Raw genomic sequence first — 15,052 nt, forward strand, 5'->3', positions numbered from 1 at the left:
TTTGCTTTGGTTTTTTGATTTTTCTTTTTTTATCAAGGACTTCTAAGAAATTGGCATGAAAAATTAAAAATGGACCTCTAACTCTTTTTTGTTTTGTTTTGTTTTTTGAGACAGGGTTTCTCTGTGTAGCTTTGGGCCTTTCCTGGAACTCACTTTGGAGACCAGGCTGGCCTCGAACTCACAGAGATCTGCCTGCCTCTGCCTCCCAAGTGCTGGGATTAAAGGCGTGTGCCACCACTGCCTGGCTTTTTTTTTTTTTTTTTTTTTTTCTGGCTTTTTTTTTTTAAGATTTATTTATTTATTATGTATACAGCCTGTATGACTGGAGGCCAGAAGAGGGCACCAGATCTCATTGGATATGGTTGTGAGCCACCATGTGGTTGCTGGGAATTGAACTCAGAACCTCTGGAAGAGCAGTCAGTGCTCTTAACCTCTGAGCCATCTCTCCAGCCCAGACCTCTAACTCTTAAATGATCATGTAAAAGTATAATTTAAAATTCTTTAAGAAGTAAAGGTAACAATTATAAATATTAGATGTTAATAAATGGGTAAATATATATTTGTTATTGAATTTGAAATTTGTTTTTCTCTTTGACCTCAAAAGCAGAAGCAGCTAAGCTAAAGTTCATTAATTGGACTCATAAAAATGAAAACTTCTCTTCATCAAAAAACATCATGCCGGGTGGTGGTGGCAAAAAACATCATGCCGGGTGGTGGTGGAGGCGGCGGCGGCGGCGCACGCCTTTAATCCCAGCACTCGGGAGGCAGAGCCAGGTGGGTCTCTGTGAGTTTGAGGCCAGCCTGGGCTACCAAGTGAGTCCCAGGAAAGGCACAAAGCTACACAGAGAAACCCTGTCTCGAAAAAACAAACAACAACAACAACAACAACAAAACATTGTAAGTCCTGAAAACACAAATCACAAACCTGGAGAATGCATTTGAAATTCATATATCTCCCCCCCAAAAGAATTAAGAAATATATAAAGAAAGGTCAGGGGCTGGAGAGATGGCTCAGCAGTTAAGAGCTGCTCTTCCAGAAGTCCTGAGTTCAATTCTCAGCAACCACATGGTGGTTCTCAACCATCTGTAATGAGATCTGGCACGTAGGCAGACCACTGTATACATCATGCACAATAAATAAATCTTAAAAAAAAGGATCCATTCCAAAAAAAGAAAGGTCATATCTTCATAATGTGGAAGAGAAAACTCGTGACATGACTCAATATAAAATATGGACAAACGATCTGAATAGACATTTTTTATGAAAGAGCTACATGTGGCCAATATGCATGTGGAAGTATGTTCAGCATCATAATGATTAACGTCAACCAAGCTCAGCTCAAAACAATTGAAAACCACAAGAAGATGGGGCTTCATTCTCTTAACTGCTTATCATCAAGAGAGAAATGGTAGAGGGCAAAGGGAGACATCAGGATACTACAGTACTGTGCTGTGGATGGCAACCTGCGCAGCTCCTTGGAAACAGTCTGCTACTTCTGCAGACTTCAAAGATCTGATCATTAGGCTCCTGTAGTTACACATCAAACAGAGCCAAACAAACCTCTTCCAGGGAATTGGAATGGAGACTCAGCAGCAAGCAGGGTGGATCCCTATTTTCCCGGGTCGCCCCCCCCCCCCCCCGCCCCAACCTGTTAAACTCCAGATAAGAACTGCAAGAAGTCTAAGCCCATACATCCTGCCCGCCCAGCTGCCAGACTCCAAGCTGAACTCCACTTCCATGCTCACCCCAGGACAGCCATGAGTTCCACCTGGTGTCCCTTCCTTCAATACCCACTCAGGAGCAACTCTGCCATCTTGCTAGGCGGATCCCACTGCGGGGATCCCAGACAGCACAGGTCAGGGTAAACTGGGTTCTGCCCAAGTGCATGATGGTCTCCTCGGGGAGACCTTTATCTGGAGGAGGTGGGAACGGGGGCATGGGCTGGGGGAAGGGGAGGGGGGCAGGAAGGGAGAGAACAAGGGAATCTGTGGCTATTATGTAGAACTGAATAGTATTGCAAAATAAAAAAAAGAAAAAATAAAGGTTTAAAAAAAAGAAAAAAAAGTAAAGACAAAGAAATATTGAAAAGAAAAAGAAATAAACAGAGAATTCTCAACAGAGGAAGCCCAAATGGCTGAAAGACATTTAAGGAATTGCTCAACATCCCTAATCATCAGGGAAATGCAAATCAAAACGACTCTGAGATACCACCTTACACCCGTCAGAATGGATAAGATCAAAAACACTGAAGACAGCTTATGTTAGAGAGGATGTAGAGTTAGGGGAACTTTCCTCCACTGCTGGTGGAAATGCAAGCTTGTACAGGCACTTTGGAAATCAATATGGTGCTTTCTTAGAAAACTGATAATCAATCTCCTCCAAGACCCAGCTATACCAGTCTTGGGCATATACCCAAGGAATGCTTAATCATACCACAAGGGCACTTGCTCAGCTATGTTCATATCAGCATTTTTTGTAATAAGCAGAACCTAGAAACAATCTAGATGCCCTTCAACTGAACAATGGATAAATAAAATTTGGTACATATACACAATGGAGTACTACTCAGCAGAGAAAAACAATGACATCATGAGGTTTGCAGTTAAATGGATGGAACTAGAAAAAATCATCCTGAGTGGGGTAACCCAGACTCAGAAAGACAAACATGGTATGTACTCACTCATAGGAGGATACTAGATGTAAAAGAAAGATGACTAGACTGCTACTCATAACTCCAGAGGAGGCTACCTAGAAAACAGGACCCGAAGAAAGACACAGGAATCATCCAATAACAGAGAAATGGATGAGATCTACATGAACAACTGGACATGAGTGGGGGTAATGAAGGACAAGGTTTGAGGCAAAGAGAGCTTAAGGGAGCGGGAGATCCCAGCTGGATCAAGAACAGAGAGGGAGAACAAGGAATAAGAGACCATGATAAATGAAGACCACATAAGAATAGGAAGAAGCAAAGTGCTAGAGAAGTCCCCAGAAATCCACAAATACACCTCCACAATAGACTACTGGCAATGGTCAAGAGAAAGCCTGAACTGACTTACTCTGGTGATAGGATGGCCAAACACCCTAACTGTTGTGCTAGAAATCGCATCCAATGACTGAGGGAACTGGATCCAAAGATCCACAGCCAGGCTCCAGATGGAGCTCTGGGAGTCCAATTGGAGAGAAAGAGGAGGGATTGTATGGGCAGGAATTGTTGAGACCAAGCTTGGAAAAAGCACAGGGACAAACAGCCAAACTAATGGAAACACATGGACTATGAACCAATAGCTGAGGAGCCCCCAACTGGATCAGGCCCTCTGGATAAGTGAGACAGCTGATTAGTTTGAACTGTTTGGGAGGCATCCAGGCAGTAGGACTGCGACCTATCCTTAGTGCATCAGCTGGCTGTTTGGAACCTGGGGACACTTTGCTCAGCCTGGGAGGAGGGGACTGGACCTGACTGGACTGAATCTACCAGGTTGAGCTGAATCTCCAAGGGAGTCTTTGCCCTGGAGGTGATGGGAATGGGGTGTGGGCTGGGGGGAAGGCAGGGGGCAGGGAGGACAGGGGAATTCGTGGCTGATATGTAAAATCAAATTAAATTATAAAATTAAAAAATATATAAATAAAAAAAGTATACAGGATCACCTTCAAAGGAACAGAAACACTAAGATTATATAGCACCTATTTTAAAACATTCCTAGAACTTCACTCTAAAATTATTTCTGTTTTTTTCTCACTAAATGATTGGAACCAAAAGCCAAAGACAGAACACATAAACTGTGTTTTAAAAACTCGTCAATGAATGTCATCTGCTAACTTAGCTCTGAGAGAACAGTGGTGCACAGGAGGCGGAAGTCTTCCAATGTACTCTTCTACTGTACAGCCAAGCAGGAAGTGCAGTGGGTATTTTTTTAAACATATTTTAAGAACCTCAGCCACCAGCTCACCACACTGACACGTGGCATCTTCAAGTATAACATCAAAGTTTGAATCTTGTAGCTTTATCATGAGTCTCTGCAGCACTAGCTCACAGTAGTCAAATATTTTGCAACGTCTCTTGGTTATTGGGACTGATACTTCCCAAATCAACACTCTTATTACTTGTGTATTCACCAATTGACCCATTTTGTGATGTGATCTTCAAACTCCTGTTTCATCAAATATACAGAGAAAAATATCAAATTTAGAGGAACCCAGTTTGCTGGGATCGGTAAGAATCGAATTCACCTCATGGTCTCAGCACAAGTCCATTCAGGATATGACGATAGTGACCTGATGACTGTCTTCCAGTCACATCGGCACTCTTACACAATTTCCAGAGTTGAAGTAAGATGTCACTGGCATCAGCAGAACTGAGGTGAGCTTTGTAGGTAGCTTGGTGCAATTTAACGGCTTCTTTTACATTTGTTGTTCCTATGACCCCAAGCTTATATGCAACAAGAAATCAATCAAGAAGTTAATGTGTAACTCATACCCTTCAAAGTCCACTATTAATAGGCAGCTTCTGATGGTGTGGTATGTAGTTGGCCAAATAGAACTTCAATGACCTTAAGGTTCTAAAAATTTGTTTTGTATCATTTTCAGTTCTATAAGGCTATCTTCCAATCTAGAGAGAATGGCTTTTTTTTTTTTTTTTTTTTTTTTTTTTTTTTTTTTTTTTTTTTTTTGGTTTTTCGAGACAGGGTTTCTCTGCATAGCTTTGCGCCTTTCCTAGAGCTCACTTGGTAGCCCAGGCTGGCCTCGAACTCACAGAGATTCGCCTGGCTCTGCCTCCCGAGTGCTGGGATTAAAGGCGTGCGCCACCACCGCCCGGCATGCATTTATAGGTTTTATATACACATTGTATGTAGCATATTTGGAGCAGTGTCAAAAATAGCATACTCTGGAAGCCCTCCTGGCTGGTCTGTATTGTGTATAGCTATATAAAATTATAAATGCAAGTAAATCAGTAGTTATTAAGTAGATGTCATTAAGTAATTGTGTATTTGAAAACTTTGATGATAAAAACACACATACCTTAACACATTAAGTTAAACTGATAATTCTGTGTTTCATGTTTAGAAGATTATAAAAACCTTTTGTATTTTTTTTGATTTACTATATTTTGTATTGCTATAAAATGTCTAAGGCTCATTATTCTGTTGTATGACAAGCTTAAAGGGCACGGCTCTGGCATTTGGGGATGGTCTTCTAGCTACACCATGACAGAGTAAACAAATGCAACATGAACCACACAGCTCCTAATACGAGCTCAGGCAGGACACTTCAATTAAAAAATATTTTTCCAGTAGTTTGTACAGTAATAGGTTTCCATGTGACTTCTTCAGATACACTTAATTTTGTTTGCTCTCTCTCCACCCCTTTCTTTTCTCTGTCCCTCTACTTGTCTAAACTTTTCCATGTCTGGTCTTCTCCAGCCCCCTACTTTCATATTTCCTATGTCCTACAGTTTCAACATTACTTTAGGACTATTCCCATCTCATGGCTCCATTTTAATTTCCCATTTTCTATAGACATCCCACATTAAATATAAATCTATGTATTTAAAGCTACACTCTACATATCAGAGAGAGCATAAGGCAGTGAGCCTGGGTTATCCCATTCAGTTTAATGTTTTCTAGTCCATCCATTTTACTGCAAATTTCATTTTTTTACAGCTGAATGTAATTCTGTGATATATATGCACCACTGCATTTTCATGGTTCAGTCTTCCATGGAAGGACATCTAGTCTAGTTGCATTTGCTGGCTATTGTGAGCAGAGCAGCATGAGCATGTTTGTATAGTCATCTCTGTAGCAGGACACTTTGGGAGTAGGCCCAGGAATAGTACAGCTGGATCATATGGTAGTTTTTTTTTTTTTATTGTTTTAAGCAATCTCCAGACTGATTTCCACAGTGGCTACACTAATAGATAACCCAACCATGGTATATAAGGCTTTTCCTTTCCATGCGTCCTTACCAGCATATACTATCATTTGTGTTCCTGATGGTAACCATTTTGACTGGAGTGAGATGGGATGTCAAAGTAGTTTTAATTTACATTTCTTTTCCTGTGGCCAAGCATACTATTTACCATTGCTTATTTTCATTATTTAGTTCTGTGGACTTGCGTTCCTATTTTTGTAATTCCTTCCTCCATTATGTTTGTTTCCATTGTCATCATAAAAAAAAATCAGCTCTCACCAAAAGGTAATTTATTCTGGATCTAACTATTAGTGAACATAGCACAGGGACAATGATTTGGGTAGCCAAAATTTCATGTCTCATCACTGTAACAGTTTAATGATAACAGAAGCAATAAAATAATATGTTGCTGCCAGCCACAGGAATATGAAGTAGGAGTTCAGCTGATATTGACAAAGCTGTCACCTGGAAAATGTTAAGGACTTTTCCAGAGGAAAACCAAGACTTAAGGAAAACTTAAGGAGTCTTGGTAATATTAGCTTTTGAATGTATTAGCTGTGTCCTGCAATTCATTTCTTGTGTGCTGTTGGAGTTTCCCCATTTCACTTTTCCTTCAAGAATTTATAAGAGTGTGATTGATCACTAATCGGGCATAATTCTCCTTATACATTTGGGATAATTGTATGGATCCCCAACCTTGTTTACTTTTCATTAACATAAATCTGGCCAGAGCCATATTCTGGACAAAAGTATTTCAGATAAGATACCCTTTTTCCAAAGATGAATGCAGAGAAACTTTAGCTCATCCCATGTACAGGTAAGAAAAATTATCCACTAGTAATTAAATCCTTAATTCCTTACCTTCACCCTGGGTTATTCATACAAGACCCTAACTTAACCAGTGAAATGCTTAACCAGCCAAATGCTTCTAGTTCCTGGTCTTCACGCTTTTTTGCTATATGCCATCACTCCCTGGGATTAAAGGCTCACTTTCTGGGATTAAAGGTGTGAGTCACCATGCCTGGCTGTTTCCAATGTGGCCTTGAACTCAGAGAGATCCAAAGGCATTTCTACCTCTGGAGTGCTAGGATTAAAGGTGTGAGTGCCATCATTTTCTAGCCTTTGTATCTAGTGGCTGTTCTGTCTCTGACCCAAGATAAGTTTATTAGGGTGCACAATATTTTGGGGAACAGAATACCACCACATTTCCCTTTTTTGTCTAAAATTAAAAAAAGCTTATAAATAATACAAGAAAAATTATATCCAATAACTATATACAATATACACAGTCAAGATTTTAATAATGATGTCTAGTCCATTAACATTTGACAGATTCAGACAAAAAAACTCATTAATATATAACAATGTCCAGTCCAGTAATATTTGACAAATTCAGACAAAAAGTTTCATTACTTATCTTATTTAAAACAAGTAGTTCATTTTTAAAAGTATTTTTTCTTTTCATAATAGATTCAGTAATCTACCTTTTGTCATTTTTATATCTTCCCCTTTTACTTTTTTAGTGTAGATTCAGTGATCTACCCATTTATACTATTATTTCTTTATCTTTTTTCTCAGAATAGACTCAATGATCTATCTCATTTCTTTTTTTTAAACAAAATCTCTGAATCTAATCTCCTTGTTCAGCTTCTCCCCTGACCTTTAACAATTAACAACTTGTAACCAACCATCATAAACAATGACAATACTCAAAACTCATTAAACGACCAATAACCTCCCATTCCACCTCTTGGGGATGTGGGCATTGTTTTCTTAAAATTACTTCCTGCTTTCTAGGGGTGAAGACATCTTTAGGTAATCCTGAAAAGAAAATTTTTGGTTAATTGTCAAGTCCTGTATCATTTGTCCAGTCTCAGTATAATAGGAAATTTCAGGGCTTGTCATAAGTCCTTGTTCAAGTAGTCTGTCAGACTGGATCATCTCAGCTAGTCATCTCGAAATTGTCCTGACCAGTTTGTAGTCCAAAATAGATCATTCCTTGGTGTTAATCAGCTTAATGGTTTTTATCATAGTCCCTATGGAAACATTGTTGTGGAATTCTGTCATCTTTTTGAAGATTTCAAAGTTGCTGTTAGGCATGGTCATGGTTCCCTGCAGATTTTTTTTTCTGTGCCTCCTCTGTGGTTTGGAGCGATCCCAGTCTGATAAATGTCTGTCTCTTGGAACCATGAGTGTTGTTCCCTAGAAGAAAAAAATCTTCACAGTAATTTCTCCCCAACGTTTGTCTTGCCAAACTTTTCCAAACTGACCTTTGCCGATGCTTTCTTGTAACACAATGATCCTGGCAGTTCTTCTCTGAACAAACAGCAGTAAACTCTTTGTCCCAGGGAGCAGCATTACTGCAGTCACCAACATGATGAGAAGGAGCCAGCAATTCAGAGCAGCAGCTTTTGCCTCCATGGTCCCACTGCCCTTTGGGGCTGGGCCCTGGCCAAAGCTTCTCCTTAGCAAGCCTCCTAGGCCAGCCTCAAACTCGGGATCCTCCTGCTTCTGCCTCCTTCAGTAAATCCTACCATCATGCACCACCACAACCGGCTTAGGGTAGCTGGGGTCTGAGCAGGGGCCCGCAAGGCCACAAGCAAACAGCTTTTTAATGAGTTCATATCACGAACGTTGGGTGCCAGATGTAGCAGGAATCTTAAAAGTTCTTATTAATAAAATCAAACCGGAGCCAGGTATTGGGGTGAACACTGGAAAGATCAGAGAGACAGAACAAGCCACAGCTAACCTCACCTGGCCAACTTCTCAGCTGGTCTTGTTTCCTCAGACTGGAAGCTTCTGTGTCCTCATCCCAATGGTTTTCAGCTGAACTGTAAATCTGGTGCCCAATGTTCATGGTATCAATTCATATGAAATCTAAATGAGATTTACTGCTCACATTCCTGGGATGAGATGCTTTAGCCACTTATTAGTTACTGAATTAAGATAGTTATTTCCCACCAACCTAAGGAGATTTCTGACAAGGCCATACAATCAGTAGACACTAAACTTTGTTTCTTATGCAAATTAAGTTCTAATTCCTCTTCTCAGCAATTACTCTGAGCAAAAGTGCTTTTACTAACCAAAGGCTACAGGTTCTGACATAGGTTGCCCAGCAACCCAGCACACTCCCCCTCCCTATCCGAAAGCAGCTGCAGCAGGGAGGAGGAAACTGGAAAAGCTGTGCCAAAGACAGTTTACTGTCTTGTGACTTATTGATAACTAACATTTCACCTAGCCATTTCTAGATTATAGTTTGAGCACATAAATTCCCTAATTGATCTTAGCCTTTAGTTGATACCAACAGAGAATTCTCCTTTAGTCACTCTCCCCTTTTAGGTTGTTAATCTAACTGACAATTACTGAGTTATGTGCGGATACTTGTCACCTCTCTCTGTAACCCTGAAAACTTCAAATCTCACAATGCATTGTAAAACAGCATGGTTCATGTATATAGACAAGTTTCCCCGAAACACTTGTAGAATTGACTTAGAGCAATAAAACAAATGGACTAAAGAAAACACTTGTAGAATTGACGTAGAGCAATAAAACAAATGGACTAAAGAATTCAGTGTGCTTAGATTCATTGAATATCCCTCAGATTAGAATCCTCAGCTGGTTGGTAGACTCTTCTGCAGACCCTTGGAGCAAACAATATAGGCTGGACTCATTATTGTGTTTGTGTTAATATGTCAACGTGTCTTAAATACTGAAATAAAACAAAATGGGTGATTGTGATTGAGAAGATGCCACCCAGTGTATAAAATAGGAAGTTTTGTACCTAAAGATTGCAGATAAAAGTAAACATAAAATTATAAAATCAAAGTAAGTATTATTTAAATGCTCACAGAGGAATACATTGTTATGGAAAACAAAATGGAGATGAGAAGAAAAAGGTAAGTTCTTGCTATCAGAAGTGCATTCACCCCTTGCAGAGGATGTAAAAAAATATATGAATTCAAAGGGAACAGAAAGAATAATAAAAAATAATAAACAAGAACTTCAGAGATGACTTAGTAGTTAAGAGAATGTACTGCTATTACAGAGGACTAAGTTTGATTCCCAGTACTGAGCTGCTCACAACTGCCTGTAACTCTGGCTTCAGGGAACCTGATGTCTCTGCCCTCTGTGAGCACCTGCACTCACATGCACTTACAAACCCCAAACACATAATTAAAAATAAAATAAATCTTAAAGGAAAAGAATGAACAAGATCATAGTAGGAAATACTAATTTTCTACCTCACTGAATCTCAACTTCAATAGCTCCCTGCAGTCAGCTAAGTGCTCTGGAATTGTCAATAAACAGGTTCAAAGCATCGTTACCACCTCACTGTTGGCAGGTTTTTCTGTCCTGTTAGCCAGCTCCCAAATAGCCACACAGAGACTTATTATTAATTATAAATGCCCAGCTGATAACTTAGGCTTGTTACTACCTCTTACAACTGAAATGAACCCATAATTCTTATCTATGCTCTATTACACGGTGGTACCTGTTTTTTAGCACAGCAAGTTCATCTCCTGCTTCCTCTGTGTCTGGCTGGTGACTCCATCCCCTCCTTCCCAGCATCTCTCAGTTTGGCTCCTCTGCCTAACCTCTTCCTGCCAGGCTATTGACCAGTCAGCTCTTTATTAACAACGAGAGCAACACCTTTTCACAGTGTACAGAAGAATGATTCCACAGTACCTTACATTAGGCCCTTCTTCATCCCAGATTTATGTCCCCAACCCACTTGTTTCTGATTATTTTCTCAGTCACAATCACCCATCTTATTTTACTTAAATATTTGTGATTTATGCCCATTTTGATTTTATCATGTTATTAATCTTGCAAACTGCATGTAGTTACGATTGGATTTTGACTTCAAAATTTCTTTCTATAACTAGAATTTCTGGTTAATTATTTTCTTTTTGTGTCATCGATTGTTTCAGTTCATTTGTCAGTTTCTCTGAGCCACACTGATCATTGCTGGGTATTCCAGCTGTTTTAACAACCCTGAACTGAGCATTAGCACAAACTGTCCATAGGAGGTCAGTGTAGGAAAAGAAACAATGCATGATAAAAGATGGCTAATAAGTTTAGTGATACTACCCATGAGGTTTCCACTGATAAATGCAGTTAAAAAATAATAACGCACTACATTTTCTTTTTATTACTTTATTCTCATTTGATTTTTATTCTTTGTGCTTGAGTAGGTACCACACATAAGCATAATCAGTTTAACATAATCACAGTGTATTTCTTCTTTGGGCATTGTTATCATAGTGCCATAACTAGTTTTATTGATAAAAATTTATTATTTTTTCACCTAATACGGATATAATATGAGTCTACCATTAAACTAACTGAAATATCTCATTTTAGGTAGAGAAACTGTTCTTTACTTAATTCCTTTGTTTTCTGGGGCTTATTTTCCAACCTATTCTGAGTCCAAAGACAAGGATTTCAGAGACAAAAACAAGCTACTGAAAATAATTTTTTTATTGAAAATACTCCCTTGAGGAAGAATCAGTCTTCTGCGTAGAGGAATCTCCCAATTGGCTATCTAAGTGATCAGACCTAAAAATCACACACATGTGTATCATACACATATATGCATACATATATACAAACATACACACATATACACATATGTGTGCAGCTCTACTGGACTAATAGATTATATTTATATATTTATTCATATACACATTTGTAACACTGGTAATTAGAGAAAATGAAGCTATGAATTTGAGAGGGAATGGGGAGGAGGGAAATCGCATGAATTCAGTACACATCTAAGAAATTATGCATGTACGCTTTTATAAAGAAATGCTAGGGCTAATTCAAAAGAAATTTACAGTTCTTTGTTCACTGAAGTATTATTCATAATTACTATGAATTAATAATTCTGGTAATTCCAGAATCAAACTAAAAATTCAAAAGTTGAATGGGTAAAGAGCATGTCACACACACACACACACACACACACACACACACACACGCACACACACGAAATTCTGTCATTGGTGGCAACCTAGATGAATATGTAGAACACTTTGTGAATGAAAGAAGCAGGTACAGAGACATCAATACCTCCTAATTTCACTGAGCAAGCCCAAACCAAATAGATAGAGAATGGGGGTGGCCACTAAGGGTTGGGGTGGGACATGAGATGGGTGGATATTGGTTAAAGATAGAAACTTTTAGTTCAACACAAGGAATAAACCCCAAATATCTACTTTTCCGAATGATTATGATAATTAAAATCTATTTATACATTTGAAAATTGCTGAGTGGATTTTACCATAAAACTATAAAAACAAAAAGAATAATAGTCAATCAGCTTAATTTAACCATTTTAATATGTATAGATATGGATTTATTAAAGTACTATGCTGTGTACATGGCTGTCAAATGCATAGAGGCATTCAGTGAAGCAAAAGTAGCAAATCAAAGTATTTAAGGTCTCACATCCAAAAGGTATTTCAGGCACAGATATCACCAGTTCCGTAGTTTTGAGTGGAAAGTCTGTTAGAACTATACAGGATTTGTGAAATAAAGAAAGAAAGATCCATAGTGGAATAAATTTTCAAAAGATTTTTCCCCAACATAATATTTTTATTGACTATTTGGGAATTTCATACAAAGCACTCTCTTCCCATCCCTCCCAGTTCCACCCTTGCTCTCTCCCCACAAAAGAAAAAAAATACACTAAGTTGTAGCTAGAGTTTTCTGCCTTGCCCACAGTCAGGACAAATCTTTGTCACCCGCCAGTCCCACAGCCGCTCAGACCCAACCAAATAAACACAGACACTTATATTGCTTACAAACTGTATGGCCGTGGCAGGCTTCTTGCTAACTGTGCTTATAGCTTAAATTAGTCCATTTCCATAAATCTATACCTTGCCACGTGGCTGGTGGCCCACCGGCATCTTCACATGCTGCTGGTCATGGCGGCGGCTGCAGTCAGTCCTTCTGCCTTCCTGTCCTTTTATTTCTCCTCTCTGTTAGTCCCGCCTATCCTTCCTGCCTAGCCACAGCCGATCAGGTTTTATTTATTGATCAATCAGAACAACTTGACATACAGACCATCCCCCAGCACAGCCAAGTGCAGACCATCTCAGACACCTGCACTCAGGCCCATGGTCCTAATCATCCTCTATGCGGACCTGCTGGGTAAAGCCACAAAGAACCCAAGAACGGGCTCCCACAGGACATACAGAACATCCCACAGCATTAAGTCCAATTTGTGTTGCCCATATATTCATTAGAGCACAGTAAAACTCCCAGTGGCCGGTCTCTTAAAGACAGCTGAGTCCTTCCCCACCTCACCCCTGCTAGAAGACGTAGGTATATTTCAACATCTTTATCAAAATTTTTAAGAACTCTCTTCAATAGCTTCATGGCTCTCGCTCTCGCTCTCGCTCTCGCTCTGGAAGGCGGGTTGTCACAGAAGCCTTCATGGTCTCTCATTCTCAATTATGAGTTTTCTGTCATCGATAACACTGCAAAAGCAGCTTCCCTGCCCATACCAGCATGGATCATGGGCTTCCGCATGATTTCCGGTGGCAGCATGGACCATGGGCATTGCCTCAGGATCCACATAGACCATGAGATTTATTTATTTTTATGTGCATTTGGTGGTTTTCCTGAATGTATGTCTGTGTGAGGATGCCAGATACCTTGATATTGTTACAGGCATTTGTAAGCTGCTATGTGGGTGCTGAGAATTAAACTCAGGTCTCCTGGAAGAGCAGCCTGCGCTCTTACCTGTTGAACCTTCTCTCCAGCCCCCATAATGGAATGTTTCATATCTCATGAAACTTACATAATATTATTTTTCAAGTAACATAAAGAGTATGTGTTAATATTGTGCTGAGTGATTTGAACAAGCTTATCCTGGATTCTGCCTTTGTTGACTAATGAGCTGTGTCGCCATAAGAGATCTCACCCTCCATGTTTTTTCTCCCTGGGCCCAGAAATTTGCAGTTAAGTTTCCACTTTTCTTTCATGATCTTCTAGTTCTATGTAGCTCAAAATTCTTTTCTGTGGTGGTTCCTTTGGTCATCGCCATGTGTGATATCTGACAGAAGCCACTTAGGAAGGAAGACTGTGTTGTTCTTCAGAAGTTGAGATGGTTCATGTCATCATGGAAAGAAGGGCATACAAAAGCTCTTGGTGGTAGGGGTTTGTGGTTGTGATTTCTCACATCTCAGAAGCCCTGGAAACAGGAATATGGGCTGGAAACAGAGGCAGGCTATAACCCATCAATCAGTCTTACCTCTGTGGCTGTACATCTGCCAGAGACACTACAGGTGGCTAAGGTGCCATAAAGTGACAGAACAGCACCACCAAGTGGGAAATGATAATGAGCCCGTGGAGCTGTTACACTTCCAAATCCTGACAATGCCCTTTGGCACAAACATGTTTCTTTCTCTTCACTAACTGCTCATTCATATTGAAGCCTCAGTCTGCTTTGCGAATCTAAGAGTTAAACTCCTTTTATATTGGTCTACCTACACTTGCATGTCTTGCCAAAATTCACAAAGATATGGCTCTGGAGTTCTTTGATAAACAAAACATAAACAAAAATAACAACACAAAACAGTTCACTTGATTTTGTTTTATTCGAATAGATTTTTGTTTGAAAATGAACAATAGGAACATTAATCTTCTTGAACTTCTCAAACCTCCACGTTGGTGTTTCAGTGAACCTAATGTTCAGTAATGATAATGTGAATGTGTCAGCACTAAATAAACTATTTGAGTAAATCTTTAATTGGAATTATACATTTTTAATGTTTGACTGTGTGTAAAGTGAACAGGGAAATCAGGAATTCAAAGTCTTGTAAAACGTGGAAGATGATCTTGACACACCTCAGTCACACCACTACACATCAAAGGGCTTTACCTACATTTTTTTCTTCCCTGTCTTTACAATCTTCTGATAAACAAATGACATTTTATGGCAAGCAAAATAATGGTCTCCACAGAGACCTACAGGACACAGTCACATGGAAACAATGTTATTTCATTGAGAGTGGTCAATGACTGCAGGTGTTTGGCTCCTGGTGGCAAACTTGACCCAGAAGATTACTCTATACAGGGGCTTCATGGGGTGTTTTTCATGCATTGCCAGCTAATATACTTTGTCTTAATAGCTTA

Source organism: Peromyscus maniculatus, chromosome 10, assembly GCF_049852395.1.
Source record: "Peromyscus maniculatus bairdii isolate BWxNUB_F1_BW_parent chromosome 10, HU_Pman_BW_mat_3.1, whole genome shotgun sequence".
Taxonomy (NCBI): domain Eukaryota; kingdom Metazoa; phylum Chordata; class Mammalia; order Rodentia; family Cricetidae; genus Peromyscus; species Peromyscus maniculatus.